The sequence below is a fragment of the Urocitellus parryii genome, chromosome 4 (genome assembly GCF_045843805.1).
Source record: "Urocitellus parryii isolate mUroPar1 chromosome 4, mUroPar1.hap1, whole genome shotgun sequence".
Taxonomy (NCBI): domain Eukaryota; kingdom Metazoa; phylum Chordata; class Mammalia; order Rodentia; family Sciuridae; genus Urocitellus; species Urocitellus parryii.
This window is the reverse complement of record NC_135534.1, coordinates 39,938,968-39,955,743: the sequence shown is the minus strand read 5'-3', so window position 1 is coordinate 39,955,743 and position 16,776 is coordinate 39,938,968. Positions and strand designations below refer to the sequence as shown.

General features: G+C 31.6%; 1 protein-coding gene across 2 annotated transcripts in view; it reads left to right on the top strand.

Moving 5' to 3' along the window:
* The window catches only part of Luzp2 (leucine zipper protein 2), a 477,121-nt gene that overhangs the window by 67,288 nt on the left and 393,057 nt on the right, over positions 1 to 16,776 (top strand). The gene's annotated exons all lie outside the window — the stretch shown is intronic.

The window sequence follows — 16,776 nt, the reverse complement described above, 5'->3', positions numbered from 1 at the left end:
ATGGTGGAAGGAAGTAACTCACATGATGATCAGGAAGTAGAGAGAGTGACTATTTGCCAAAAACAAAACATACACCGACAAGGCACACCCCCAATAACCCACTAAAGACAGCCACACCCCATCTGTCTTTAGTTACCACTCAGTTAATCCCATGAGGAATTAATTCAATTATTGGGTCAAGGTTCTCATACCTCAATCATTTAACCTCTAAGCCCCCTTGCATTGTCTCACACATTAGCTTTTGTGGGACATCTCATATCCAAACTGTAATAATTGACTTCAAGATGAATATTTATATAGGACCAAATAGATAATGTAGCTGAAAGAAAAAAAAATCATTCTCCAGAATAAACAATCTTACATATACATAGGCAGAAAAATACCAGCAGCAAAATAAAACTAACATACTACATTAGAAAACAAATACAAAACGTAAACACTATAATCAGGTAAGTGAAATATATAATATGAGGCTTCTATACAATACTAAAATGTAGAAGATTAATAAATTTTATTCTTAAAATAATTATTTATCAAGCAAAGCTAGTTAATTAGTTTTGAAGGAAAAAAGAAATACAAAGAACTGTTACACAAATTATTTAAGTTCTCCAGTTAGCAAAAATAATTTAAAAAAAGAAAAAGAAAAAGAAATGAAAATCTAGAATGAGTAAAACCCATGAGCAGAAAAATAAAACAGGCAAAAGTAACCTCTAATTAGTGGGCCTAAATATTGGGCATAGAAGGAAAAGACTGAAAAAAAGTATTTAAAATAGGTTGAGAGAACAAAAGTAATTACAGTGAAAGAATGAAAATTTTCCTGAATTCTTAACTAGCCAATAGCAAGAAAAAGATAGAAAACATTTAGTAAAAAAAAAAAAAAAAAAAAAAAAAAAAAAAAAAAAAACATAATTACAGAATCTGGATGTGAAAAAACAAACTGCAAACTTCCCCAAAAGTCTCAAGGGTGGATTTGAAAAATAATCAATAAATTTGAATATAAACATATCTTTATAACCCAAAGAAAAAAAGAATAGAGGAAAATATACTGATGCACAGAGAGTTAAGAACATGGATAAGCACCCTGATATACACAATATGAGGTGCCAGAGAAAGAGGAATGAGCAAGATTATTTAAAAAAAAAATGATGACTAAATTTCACAAATTTGATGAAAATATTAATCTACATATTCACTGAGCTTAATGCAATCCAAATGGGATAAATCCAAGTACCTTTATATTCAGCATATCATAGTGAAAATCCTGAATGCCAAACTTAAAAAGAAAATCTTAAAAACAGAAATAGAAAGATAATTCATTACATACTAGGCAAATGAATAAGACAAACGAAGAAGACATCTCGTCAGAAGCATCAGCATCAATGACTGCCTGAAAGCTGGGCAACACATCAAATTTGCTGAAAGAGAAAAAAGAGGTATTGATCCAGAAGTCTGGGTATATAACAGTAATAGAGTACTTCCCTACTAGATGGTAGGCCCTAGGTTCAATTGCCTGGGCAGTGTGTACACACACATACATACTCACACTCACACAAAGAATCTTATAGCCAGTAAAATGGTTAATTACAAAATGAAGATGAAATAAGGTCATTCCATGTACATGAAAACAAACAAACAAAAAATCCCAACAGAAGTTCCAGAAGTTCTTCAGGCTGTATAGAAGTTACACAACCCAGGAATTTTAATCTATAAACACACACACACACACACACACACACATACACTCACTCACATACACAAATATTTATAAGACAGGCAAGATAGAAGATTCGATAATTATGTATCTTCTCCTTTCTTCTCTTCAATAATTTAAAGAAATTACATGTCTGTAGAATAAAACATAGGTAAATGCCACATATTTGACAATAATGACACAAATGAAAGAAAGGGAATAAAGCATTGATATATTGAAGTGAGCAAATGAGAACAATAAAGTCCAAAGGTAGACATGAAGAGAACCATGGAGATTAAATATGAAAATTAAAAATTAGAAATATATTTTATCATCCTTTTCTCTCAGTTTCTTTAAATGGTATAAGATTATAAGAAGAGAACTTTAATTTTAACCCTCTAATTTTAGTTCTGTGACATACAGCTAGAACAGAGCACACAAAGTGGCAGTGAGGGAGAGAATGGATACATATAGATGTGAAGTTCTTACACCTTAGTATGATTAAGTTAGCATTGATCTGAAGATTATGATAAATTGTGTATTGTAAACCTTAGTCAAATTTAAAATTATCCTGAATAAATTAAAAGTCTAGAAATTGAAATTTCTAAAAAATTTCAGATTTTAGAATATTATAAAAATCTTTTTCATATTCTTATAAATCCATTTAAAATGTAATTTATGATTTATATTTGTAGACTTGATCCATTTTCTTTCCATGGTATTCATCTTACATAAATATTAATAATAATACAGATATTAAATGAATGATTTATATACCTAATTTCTTAAACACAGAGGTTTAATTCTGAGGACTCATTGCAATCCTGCTTTCCCATGTCTAAATATAAGGTTCATTATTCTTTGAGCGATGGAAAATGGAAAGGGGGAATTATATTTCAATCTGACTGCAAAAATTAGGTACAGCCATTTTTCTTTCCACAATTCATCATGGTTGCATTCAAAAGCTAAAAACAAACTGAGGGGTGAAGCCCAGAAACTGCAGGGGAGTAGAATGTCTGTCGGACACAAGACATCTCAAATAATATATCCTTGTATCTAAATTTAGACTCGGTGCTTCTTAAAATAGTCTAACTGCTCATCTGTAAAATAATTTCACATTAACTAAAGCCAAAATATCTTATTTTTTAAAAAAGGTAAGGTACAAAAATGTTTTTCTTTTAATGGAGATCATTTCTTTAATGTACTCAAGCACAGGGATGCAAATGAATTTAAGATTCAAATTAAGATTATCAGACACATATTTATAAATACTTAAGTTCAATAGAAAGACAACTATATTCTTTAGTTGGTTTCCACCTGACATGTAAGTAGAAAACAGAAATAGGCCATGAGAACTGGATAAAAAAATAAATTAATGAAATTATTATGAATAAAAGATATTATTTCTACGGGCATTATTTAAAACCTGTGAGATATCAAAGTAAAAAAATCACCACCAGGAATTTTTTTTAAAAAATATGGACGTTTGTAAATCTTCTTTCTAACCATTCATAAAAATATATTCTTTCTAAAAACCATTCTCACACCCATTCCCTATACCTGCTCCAATGCTCAATAAACTTTTCACCCACCTCATGTAGCTGGTTGACTTTGAATGAATAACATGGGAAGAGAAAAGAAGATTAAATAGAACATTGAAAAAGTACCTTATATATTCCAATGCTCATTATTTCACACTCCTGGAGCACATGAGAATATTAAACACTCTTCTTCTTGGTTTTTTGCAGGGAGTGCAAAATTCTGCACTAGCTCAACTTGGACATCGCTTTCACCTGGATTTATATTCCACCTTTGCCAATTATTAGGTCTTTGTCCATTTCTAAACTTTTGTTTAATACTTAAAAAGTTGTGGTACTAATTAAGGCTTCCCACAGCTTTTATGTGAAGAGACATTTTCAAAAACACATGGGAAGAGCTTGTCACAGCATTTCAATGTAGCTATTCAAAAACATTTATTACTTTTTTCTGTTGTATATTATCATGTTAATTATAATTCTAAGCCCACTCTACATTTGAAACTGTATGTCCCTGACATATTCAGTTTGTTGTCTTAGGAAGAGAAATTTAGAGTTGTTGGGGAGTTTCAAGAAAATATTTAGTACAATGAGAAGCTTATTGGTACATCTCCTCATCTTTCATGGTGTAAACCATCTCAAACAATATAATTTATGCTTCTTCGTGAATGTTCCTAAAGATATACATACACCAGACATAGAAACTTTAGAAAGCTCTCAAGTTACCTGGTCCAATATTTTCATACATAAAAGAGTTTTTTATTAAATTTAACTGGATTATTCTTTTAACTTGTGCTTGAGTTTTATTCCTTCCTTTTCTTCTTCTTTCCTATTACCATCTCATGTTTGTGTGTGTGTGTGTGTGTGTGTGTGTGTTTGACAGAGAGAGAGAAGAGAGAGAGAGAGAGAGAGAGAGAGAGAGAGAGAGAGAGAGAGAGAGAGAGAGAATAAGCAAAAATTTTGCTATTTTGGAAAATATATAATGTTTATAATCTTGGGTGTGAATAAAATCATTTTCAATGAAAAACTACGTTAAGCTAGTTATACTGGCAAGGCAGACTTTATTCAATACTGTTGAAACCCCATTTAAATAAAAGTCAACAATCTTCTAGTAGTGAGGTGAACAATTGGAAGAGTACTGAGGGAAATTAATAGGATGGTAGATCAAAGCATTTAGATCATCTGCATTTCTTAATAGGCACTTAGTCTTAGGTTCCTCCCCTCCCACAGGGACAGAAATGAAGGAGTTCTTTCTTTCTTATGTTTTTTTACCATAAAATTCATCTAATTATTTTAATTTATTTCATTGTAAATGATAATTTATAATTGAATGTCTATGGAGCACAGTGATGTTATGATTTATGTATACAATATGGAAAATTTTAATCAGTCATTAAATATCTATCACCTGAAATACTGAGTATATTTTGTAGTGAAAACTTACTTTTTAAGGTATTTTGAAATGTAAAATAGTCAATTTTAAACTATATTTACACAGTTATACTATAAAATTGAAAAAGATTCCTCCTGTCTATCTGGGGTTTTATACTTGAAGTATTAAATTATCAAATCCCCATCTCTGTTATTACCATTCCGTTTTGTACTTCTATGAGTTTGATTGTTTTAGATTCCATGTGATAACATGCAATATTTGTCTGTGCCTTGCTTACTTCACTGATAAGTTTCTCCACTTCCACCTCTTTTTTTAAAAAATGAACGATTTTCCTTTTTTAAGGTTTGCAAGTGTCCCCTTGTGTATCTATATCTGTAGATACTAAATTAACACAGCACATTGATATCAATAGCTATAGATACAAACACAATAGAATACAATGATTATCTATCTAGTTTATATATACACACACAATTGAACATAATAGACCAAGAAAATGTAGTGTGCATAATTTATATAAAATGTAGCATTTAACACACACACACACATAGTACACATATATGTACTATGTATACATACATAGTACATTTTCTTTAGCCATTGATGTGTTGTTGGACAATTAGTTTGATCCTATAAATTGACTATTGAGAATAATCCTGCAATGAACACACAGATACACTTCAACAAATTAATTCCAAATCTTTGGGTAAAACAGTCATGAGATGGCTAGATTTAGGTTAATGCTACTTTTAATGTTTTGAGAACTCTCCATACAATTTCTAATGGCTATATTAATTTGTATTCCTGTCAACAGTTGTTATGTTTTAGACGAAGTGTACCCCAAAAGCTCACATGTGAGACAATGCAAGAAGGTTTGGAGGAGAAGTGATTGGGTTATAGCATTAACCTAATCAGTGATTAATCCCTGAAGGGATTAACTGAGTGGTGACTGGAGGCAGGTGGAGTGTAGCTAGAGGAAGTGGTTCATTGGGGGCTTGGCTATGGGGTACATATTTTATATATGGAGTGTGAGGTCTCCCTCTGATTCCGGATCATCATGTGAGCTGCTTCTCTGCCACACACTCCACCATAATGTCCTGCCTCATCTCCAGACTGGAGGAATGGAGCTGGCTGTCTCTGGACCAAGACCTCTGAAACCCAGAGCCCTTCAATAAACATTTCCTCTTAAAATTGCTCTCCTCAGATCACAGTCATAGCAGAAAAAAAAAAAAAAAAGCTGACTAAAACAACAGTACACAGGATTTCTTTCTTCATCATCTCACCAACACTTGCTATCTCTCTGAAAGGGATGAAGTGATAATATTCATTCTGAAAGGGGTGAAGTGAATGTCATTGTGACTCATAGCATCTCCCTAATGATTAGTGATAGTGAATATTTTTCATATATTTGTTGACTTTATATTTGTTTGCTTTGAAGAAATGTCTCTTCAGGTGCCTTGATTAGTTTTTGTTTTGTGTTGTTTTTATGTCACTGGGTATCCTTGGTCAACTTTTTAATCAGGATATTTTGAGAGTTTTTTTTTTTTTTTGCTGTGAAATTGTATGAAATACTACATATTTTAGATATTAACCTCATCTTGAATATATGATCTGCAGGTACTTTCTCTCAATACATAAATTGATTCTGCATACTTCTTGTTTTGTGTTGTACAGTAGTTTTTTAGTTTGACAAATTGCCTTTCATTTTTTTTTCTTTTGTTGTCTTAACGTTGGGGGACAAACCAAAAAAAAAAATTACCCTATATTTTTTTCCTCGTAGTTTCACAGTTTTTTGATTGGTGTATAAGTTTTTCATTTATTTTTAGTTGGGTTTTCAATGTAGTGTGATGATAGAGTAAAATTTATTTCATTTGAATGTGGTTACACAGTTTTCCCAGTAATATTTACTGAAGAGATTATTTTCCTATTTTGTATTCATGACATCTTATTTGAAAATCAATTGACCATACATGTGCTCCTGAACAATGGAGTTGTTTGACCAAGGGCTGAGACCTCAGAAGTGGTGATTCCAAAATAAACATTTTCTCCCCTAATTTTTTTTCAGGTTTTTAAGTTATAGCAGCAAAAAGCTGCCTGAAACAAATGGATATTTCAATAATATTAATTCTTCAAAACTATGCACATGTGATAATATGACTCTCAGGAAGAAAATTACTTTCTGGCTTATAACACTGACCATGAGTTAGAAGGCATATTTTAATATGGAAAAGAAATAATTTAAGATTGCAAGTTTGTAAAGAAAAAACTTTTTAAAAGAGAATATCACGTCAATATAGTCAGGAAGAAATCTATCTAAAATTTCATCAAGATTAGAGGAAACTTGAAGTTATCTTGATCATTACTTTTTTAGATTATTCTTTGCTAAGTCAAAAGTCTTGAATCATCTATTTTATTTCCTCATGAAGTATTCCTTCCATCACTATGATAATCAACTTATGTTACTTATGTGACGAAATACATAAGAAAATCAATTTAAAAAGAGGAAAGAGTCATTTTGGTTTATGGTTTCAGAGTTTCAGTCCATGACCAGATGATTCTGTTGCTTTGGGGCCTGTAGCAAGACAGGACATGACAGGAAGCACTTGGTGAAGCAAAAGTGCTTACCTCATGGTGGCAGGGAGAATATAGAAAAGAGAGAGGCCCTGGTCCCAGTATCCCTTTCAAAGGCACACTCCAGTGACTCAGTTTTTTCCAACCAGGCCTCCTGGAGTCTCTACCACTTCCCAATGGCACCATCAGCCTGCACACCTGAACTTCAGGAGGATGATTGAAACCCACACCATAGGAGTCCTTATTTCTTACATTTTAAAGTCTTGACCATATTACATTCATATTTCATTTTAATTTAAAATAAAATATTTTTCATTTTTTAATTTATATTTGACAAATGAATGCATTCAAATTCTTATTACACATATAGAGCACAATTTTTCATATCTCTGGTTACATACAAACTATATACATGCCGATTCATGTCTTCATATATATACTTTGGATAATAATCACCATAATATTCCACCATCCATTTCTAACCCCATGCCCCCTCCCTTCTCCTCCAACTCCTCTGCCCTATCTTGAGTTCCTCTATTCCTTGCTCTCTCTCCCTATCTCATTATGATACAGCCTCCTTATATCAGAGAAAACATTGGGCATTTGGTTTTTTATGATTGGCTAACTTCACTTAAGATTATTTTCTCTAAGTCCATTCATTTACCTGATAGTAAATTTTTTGAAAAGAAGGGAGAAAGTTTTATGAAGTGTGGAGGATTAAAGAAGAAGAAGAAGAAAATACAAGGTGTGTGAATATTTAGGGTGTGTTCATCTGGATCCTTTCTAACTTCATTTTTCTTATCGATTAAGACCCTACCTGAGAAAAATAAAACAAAACAAAAATAAATGAAAAAGACAAAAAATTTAAAAAAAATGGTAAAAACCCTACCTGTTTCCTTCTCAATATAATGGCCTATTCTTCTTTTTCTCTATTGGGGTGATTGTTTTGCTAGATACCATTACTGAAACTACATTATGAGTAGTTTGGTGTTTTTATCTATAAGGTCTCTTAATTTGATGTTATCATTATATTTCATTGACTTGGTCTTGATTTATTCATTTATGTTTCAGCACAAGTTTAGGAGGGAATGGTTGTCATGACTCATGAATCCTATCATATGTTCTGCCAAATTAGTAATTGTCATGCATGAGTGTTCCTTCATCAGAGCTATATTAAGAACTTTAGCTTGATTATATATTTAATCTCTAGAGTATTCAAGGAAGCACTTTGTTCTTGCGCATCTAGAGATGAGAAAATTGTTACTGAGACAGAAATTTCACATGGTGTGTAAATGTAAAAGTCTGTATTTTAGATCAGACTTATCCTCAACCACATTCAATGCCTCTCATCACTAATGAACTCTCCTCCAATGGCCCCATTCTTTGCATCTTTTTTTCTTTCCTGTAAAGCAAATTTCTTCTTTATTCATTCCTTTCCCTTTTCCCTCATTATTCTCTCTTTGGACTTTTTTCTTTCCCTATAATATTCAGTTGAATAGGAAATCTGCACTAAAATATTTCACAATCTCTGTCTTTGTTTTTCAGTATATCCATCATTTTTTAGTGAATGTTTAGTTAGATTTTAATTAAAGTCCATGCTTTTAGCATTTATTTCCTCATCAATTAAATATACCACTAAAATCTGACTAATCAGATTTCAGTCAGTTCAGTTTTTTTCTGTATTCTGATACGTTTATTATTACCAATATACTTTCATATTTAAAAGTGATAGGAAATGAGTTATCAAATTTGAGGATTTAATGAATATTTTCAAAAGAGAAACCACATAGGTACAGATGATGCTAATTAACAACATCAAACTCATGTTTTGAAAGATATTGTCAAAGTGAAAATCATAGAGAGCTTAAGCCACAAACTTTTGAAAAACAATCATACAAATGAATAAAAGATAATAATTATATTTTCAGTGAATTATACAGAATTAACTTTTGGAGTATGTGTATTAATAAAGATAGAACAGTAGTTGAAATGAAAGGAAAATGTAGTAAACCTAATCATTCTATAAGTTAATCTAATTATTTCCACAGATTGTTTGATGTATTCTTATGAGTATTATAATAGATTTTTTATCTCTAACTTGCATGGTTACTTAGAATTTTCATTAAAATGAATATAATTAATATTAAAAACTTAATTATACAACAAATCAGAATTGTTTTGTTTAAAAAATATATTCTACAATGAATGAATAGATGATTTGGCTTTTCACAGAATATAAGTTTATGCTTTCGACATACATTTGTTAAATTTGCTTTTAAAACAATCAGCAAATTTTATGGTGAGTACATATGTGATTGTTTCTGAGGGAAAAAAAAATCAGCTGCTGCCTGAAATGACACCACTTCTGCCTTTTTATATAGGCTTGCAGAAATCAAAATATGATGCCTTTCTGATATTATTCATGTATAAGACATAGATTCTCAAACTGAAGTTATAATTTTTAATTTTTATCATTTATTTTTCTTTATTTTTAAATTTGTTTTAATTAGTTACACATGACAGTACAATGGCATTGACATCATTCATTTGAATCAGATGGGATATAATTTCTCATTTTTCTGAGTATACAGGTTGCAGAATCATATTGGTCATGCAGTCACATATAAACACACAGTAATAATAATGTCTATTTCATTCTAATATATCCTTCCTATCCCCGATTCCCTCCGTCCCCTCCCATCACTTCTCTCTTCCTAATCTAAGGTAACGCTATTCTCTTTTTTTTCTCACATCTTCATACATATATTTTTCTAAATCATAACTTCATGAGCCTTTAGTGTATCCTGTTTAAATGCAAACAATTTTTTCTGTATTTAGAGGTTAACAAAGATGTTCACTCTGGAGACTTCTCAAGGTTGTACAATCAGGCCAAGTTTTAGGAAAATAAGACTTTTAAGTAAATTCATTGTGTATTTCTCCCAATGTGCCAGAGGCATTGTGTGCCTTGTAAATTCTGCATTTCATGATTAGATGTATTGATAGATTTAAAAATAAAAAAATATGTAACAACATAACTTTAACCATATGTATTATATATTTTGTAATGCTAGAGACTGAACCCAGGGGTGTTCTACCTACCAGTGAACTACATCCCCAGCCCTATTTATTTATTCATTTTTATTTTAAAACCATGTTTTGCTACAAACATAATTAAAATGAATATAATTACTTTAAAAATCTTAATCGTATACTAAATCTGACTTCGTTTCCCAGGATAGTCTTAAACATGTGATTCTCTTCCTGATCATCCTGATTTGCTGGGGTTATGATTGTGCACCACTGAACCCAGCAAGGTTAACCCTGTTTGATAATTAAATTATCATTTATCTGAATGTCTAACTTGTTCTGTAGGATGTCAAGCAGAGAAAAAGGTAAGAAAGATGGCACTTTTAAATATTACATAAAAACATATAATAAATTAAAGCCAATTCTGTGCCAGGCCTTGTAATAAATAATTCAGTCATCTGCATTTTTTTCTAATTCAATCCTTCCCCTGAGTGAATCTCTATGAACTAATTATTGCTCTCACGCCTATCTTATGGATAAAGAAATTGAAATTCAGAGTAATATTTATTTGTGGTAATACATAGGGAAATACAGTTAGTATCCATTCGACATTTCATTAAGTTACAATTAAGACATTTAGAAAATAATGGTTTTAACAAAAAAGAAATGTTAATTTGCTCCTATGATGAGAGGTTTGGAGGATGTCATTCCAGGCCTAGGCTGATGCCACCAAGTCCAGAATTAAGGAATATTTTCTAAGAGCTCAGCCATCTTTAGCATTTCTTTTTATCCTGATTTTCCATATATTGCTTCTTGTAGACTGGGAGAAAGAATAGGAAAAAAATCAAGGCATAAATGTCATTATTTTACTCCATTTGAAGAAGTTTTGTTAGAAACCCCAGGCAGCAACTTTCACTTGGATTTAACTGTTCAGAAATTAACTGTATGTGCTATATTTTTTTGTATTCATTCTTTGTTATTATCAAACATGATCTGATACTTTTATCATGAGGTTAAACAGTCAGTGCATATTTTTCAGGTAACCAGAAATCTTTTACTTCCTTAAAAGGAGAGCTAGGATTTGAAACTTTGTGTTATTTCAAAACTAGGGATCTTAATCTCTGTGATAGACCATATACTTTTCTTTTCCTGGTCTTCAGTAACATTCAAAAATTTAGATATAATATAGCAGAGTACAAAACTAATGCTTTATTTAATGTTTTATCACATGTATTTTAAAGATATTTTTCATATTGTTAAAATCAACAGGAGTTAGAGGGATCTAGGAAATCTGTAAAAATGTGTTGAGACACAGGATTATTTGAACATTTTATTTTTAATTGCATTAACCTTCATAATGATAGCCCATGACTATATGCAGCATCACAGCTTAATTTTTCTTAAGTGAATTACAATTTATATTTCTGACAGACATTTTGAAAGTTCATGAATATGAGAGCCTGGTGTTGATTTTCACATTTGTACTCCCAGCAATTTGGGAGGCTGAGGCAGGAGGATTAAAAATTCAAGGCCTCCCTTGGCAACATAGTAGGAACCCATATCTAAATTAAAAAAAATAAAATAAAATAAATAAGGGGCTGTGGTTGTGGTTCAGTGGTAAAGGGAACCTGAGTTTAATCCCCAAAATCCAGGGGAAAAAAATGGGAGAAATAAGCTGTAGGCATGGCACAGTTGACTCTAGATATTTAATAATGTTCAGCTTTACTATAACATTTGTTTTATTATTATTTCCAATTTCATATTGTTGTAGAGCCAAGAAGACTACTACCTCTACAGAATTATAAATGGCGAAGTTATTATAAATGTTTAAAACTGCTTCTGATTTCAAGTTTTGATTCTTTGCTATCAAAATATATATTCCATATATCAACTTAAGTATTAAATTATGGAACAAATGAAATAATTTTGTGATCACAATAATAGGAATCATTTCAGATGGTCATTTTATTGTTCTCTGTTCTTATTTGGAAATCATATAGTTCAAATAACACATTTTTAGGTAGATTAAGTGCTTTTAGAGACCCTGTGGAAGTGAGTTGGGATATTCTCAAAATACAAAGTAAATGCACTTAAAATTAAATCAATTAATGAGAACATAATGGTGTAGAGAATGATCATAATCAATTTATACTTCTAACAAGAAGTAAGAGTATCTTATGACAACATTTTTTAATCTAAATCACCAAATTGCATAATATACTCTATTTATTTATATAAATTACAACTGCTAATTGAGTACATATTTTATACCAGGCAATAGTGTTTTGTCTTGGTAATAACTGTCTTGAAAAATTGCTGAGACAGCTATAATACTTACAGGTAAGAACCATGTTTGTTGATAATATTTATAATAATTGCATTCATCTTTGTGGCCACCATGAAACACCGATAATATGGAAGTAGAAAAAATATAATGAATAGAATTTATTAAAATAAGATATAGATTGTTTAAGTATTTCAATTATTTTTACCATTTTAAAGAAGTACAGAATATCCTAGTTGTTATTTCAGTTTTGTTGTAAGTTTTAAAATTTCCTGAGTTCCCTGATATTTAATGATGTTGCAATTTAATTCACAGATGTTAATGTGCACATCTGCAAATTCCTTTTATTCGGTTCTGGGAGATTAGTTAACTTATTGAGAAGAAACTTTCAATTTTATTGCATTCTGGCACTGCTTCAGGACATTGTTTAAATTCTCTCTAATTGTTTCAAAAGTTGTAGATCAGGCAATTAGAAGTAAAACAGCTGTGTATCTGTTGCCTACAATACTGTACAGATTCATTCTCCTTCTCTGTTGCTGTCATATCATATAAATAGGCTGAGAGTTTATCTGTGATAAATGCACTCTCTTTAATGTAATGGGACAATCCCTTAATTTGAGCACCTAGCACAGTGTCATCCTAAATCTCCTTCTGCTGATTTAATTAGCTAAAGCTCCATGTTAATCACTTTGCAATTAAACTTTTGGAATCTCACACTGAAAAAATATAATCCTTTCACAAAACAGAAAAAAAAATTAAAAGGAGCTTGGTAATAAAAGTAATTTGCATTTTTTGTAAATGTGTTAAACAGCTGATGAATTATTCAATACTTAGTGTTGGTTCTGCAGACTTAATGAGTCTCTCTAATTTGACTTCCATACAAAATTATAAATTTTATTTCATGTTTATGAATTGAAAACTGTTCATTAGCAAAATGCATGCATCAATGTACTATATGATGCTAATAAGAAAAGCTTTATTTTTAAAAAAAATTTGGCAGGAAATTTTGTTGTAATATTGTAAGCAGAATTCATTTCACTGATAAAATCTTTTTATAACTATTGTTCATTTAACTTGCTATATACATATTATGAGCAAAATATAAGTGAAAATCTACTTAGTTTTGTTATGATCTTTCCCAGATATCATGTGCTGAAAAAATTACATAAAAAATAATTATTCTTATTTCTCAAAGTTCTGAGGCTGTTTTTGTTTACCTCAATCTCGAGCAACATAGTAGACTCCTGTGTATGTAAAGCTTAGCTTTGTAACATTTCTTCTGAAGGAAAGAAAATATTTCAGTCAGCTTTTTTTGACTATAACCAAAAGACCCGAAAAGAACAACTTAATGGAAGAAAAGTTTGTTTAGGCTCACAATTTCAGATAGTCCATGCTTAGCCTACTCCTGAGGTGTCAGTCCTTGGTGAGACAGAACGTCATGGCAGAAAGGTGTGGGGAAGAAAGCAGCTCAGGACATGGCAACAGGAAACAGGTAGAGATTAACTTACTAGGGTCAAAATATAAACCCCAAAGACATGCTCCCAATGACCAACTTCCTCCAGTCACACCCTTCCCATCATGGTTGCCACTCAGTTAATCCATATCAGTGGATTTTTGCACTGGATTAGGTCACAACTCTCATGATCTAATCATTTTACCTCTACAGTTTATTGCATGGTCTTATATATAAGCTTTTGGTAGATACCTCATATATAAATCTTATATCTCATTCCTTCCATGTGTACACTTTCATTGCAGTAATAACAATTCTATTATTGAAGAAAAATTGTTATTCAACTTGCAAAACAATAAAAAGTTAACAAAACAAACAAATAAAAATTGATATTAATTTGCAGGATTTGAAAATAACTCACTGTTGCATTTAAGTTGCAATGTATGCCCTTTAGTAATCTTCAAATAATAATATAAAAAATAAGCACATAAATATTTATATATGATATATATAAATATAATTTTTAAATGCTTACTCTTTTCCTGTCTTTATTTATGTACTTAACACATTTTTTCTTTTGATTCTCATAACAAAATGTTAAGGGTTAGGTGCTATTATCTCATCTCATTAATAGGAAATTAAGGATTAAGTAACTATTCCTGATAGTTATGGTCACTGTTGGAGCTGATAGATAGTCAAGCCTTGGTCCAGAGCCTACATTGGTAATTCCTAACTCTACCCACTTCACTACACTATACCAAGCTTGCTTCTTTCCTTGAGTGGTTTTGTTTGGGGAACACATTTTTTTTCTTTTCATAATGAAATGGTTCTTAAAAGAATGAAGCCAGTTCCAATTTCTTACATCCTATAATCCCAATTACTTGTATATAATAAAACCTTGGAGGCCTCTCCAAAACAAGAAGGTTAACATTCTGGTTGGTCACATACCCTTATCCTTTTGAACTTAGTGTTCTATGTGGACGAATCATGAAAATAAGAGGTCTGGAGCAGATCCTAAGAGATATGGAACCATGGGAAAGGAATCACTTGCTGGGGTCTAAGAAAAATTTCTAAGCATTGTTCAACTTGCTGGTAAGTGGGAAAAATGCAAATAAACAAAACTCCTTGGGCACATGAAGCTTTAATTTTAATAAGGAAATGAAACAGTAAATACTGTAGGCTTAATTATAATGCTTAGTATATTAGTGTAAATTTCAAAGTTAAAAATAAAACAGTTTATGATTTTAGGTAGAGTGACTAGGGGCTATCTTTAAATTATTCTTAAAAATAAAATATCCTGTTTTAAAACTAATTCAAATTATCAGTGCTTTTAAGTTATTTCTAATTATATTATCATATTACTCACATATTACCATGTTTTCCTATAAATATTGGTGATAAGTTGTGATCAAAAGAATGTTTTGTCACTATTGAAGTAACCATAATTTGGATACCACTGCAGTTTAGAATTTGAATCTTCCCCAAAGTTACATGTGATTGTAAAGGATTGGTCCCAAGGGCTACTAGGAAATGATTTTACATTTGGGAGATGGGATCCTGTAGGCATTCTTTGGGTCATTGGATATATGTGCCTGAAGGAGATTTTGGAACTCTAGCCCATCTAGTTTTGCTTTCTGGCCATGAAGTGAGCATTTTGTTCCATGCCAATTCTCCCCACCACTGATACCCAGCACACCCATTTTTGGCCCAAAAGAATAGGCCCAATCTTAGACTGGAGGCTCCAGTATTTTTCTATTTTTAGACTAATGATCTCTGTTATTTTGTTATCGTAATGGAAAACTGACAAACAGAAAATATTTACCATGCAGCTGGGCTATGGAGTATAGCTACAACTGATGATGTGGAAAAGCCTTTAGGACTGGCTTATAAAAATAGATTAGAAGAGTTTGGAGGAAAAGGCTGTGGAAAGATAGAAATACTATAAACAGAGCTTAATGTATAATTATGGTAAACCCTCAAAAGACCAAAATGCTGACAGAATTGTGGATAATGAAGGCTACAGTACTGGAGTTTCACATGGAAAAGAGGATTCTGTTGGAAAGTGAAATAAAAATCATCTGGTTACACTATGGCAAAGAATATGGGTGCATTTGTTCATGCTCTGTGCTTAAGTTAACTTTTGCACTATCACTGAAAAATCTGATAAAATCAAGTTAGAGAAGGAAAGATTTATTTTGACTCATGGTTTCAGATATTTAGTCCATGATTGACTAACTCTATAGCATAGCTGTGAGCCCAAAGTGATGTAGAACATTATGGCAAAAGGACAAGGCAGGGGAAAGAAGCTAATGACATGACAACCAGAAAGCAGAGAGAGCTCCTTTCACCAAGGACAAATCATATACCACAAAGGCACACCCCCTGTGACCTATCTCCTCCTGCCACAGCATACCTGCCTATAGTCACCACCCAATTAATTCATCTCACTGGATTAAACAACTGATTAGGTTGCAGCTCTTATAATCTAATTACTGCTTCTATGAACATTCTTGCATTGTCTCAAACATGAGCTTTTTGGGAACAACTCATGTTCAAACCATAACACCCTGATAATTGTGGGATTCTGGCTTTGAGGTGATGAACTAGGTTATTTAGAGGAGGAAATTCAAGGTAGCAAAGCATTGAGTCTGAGGCATGGATATTACTGGATATTTTTAGCTAAAAATATCTAAGTCAAGAACAAAGTGAAGCAGAACAGAAAGATTTGGAAAATTTGCAGTTTAGGCAGAAAATTAACATCTATAAAAGTGCAACCAAGGAGATTAGAGTTGCTAGCACTGATAAAATAAGCCAAAAAACTTG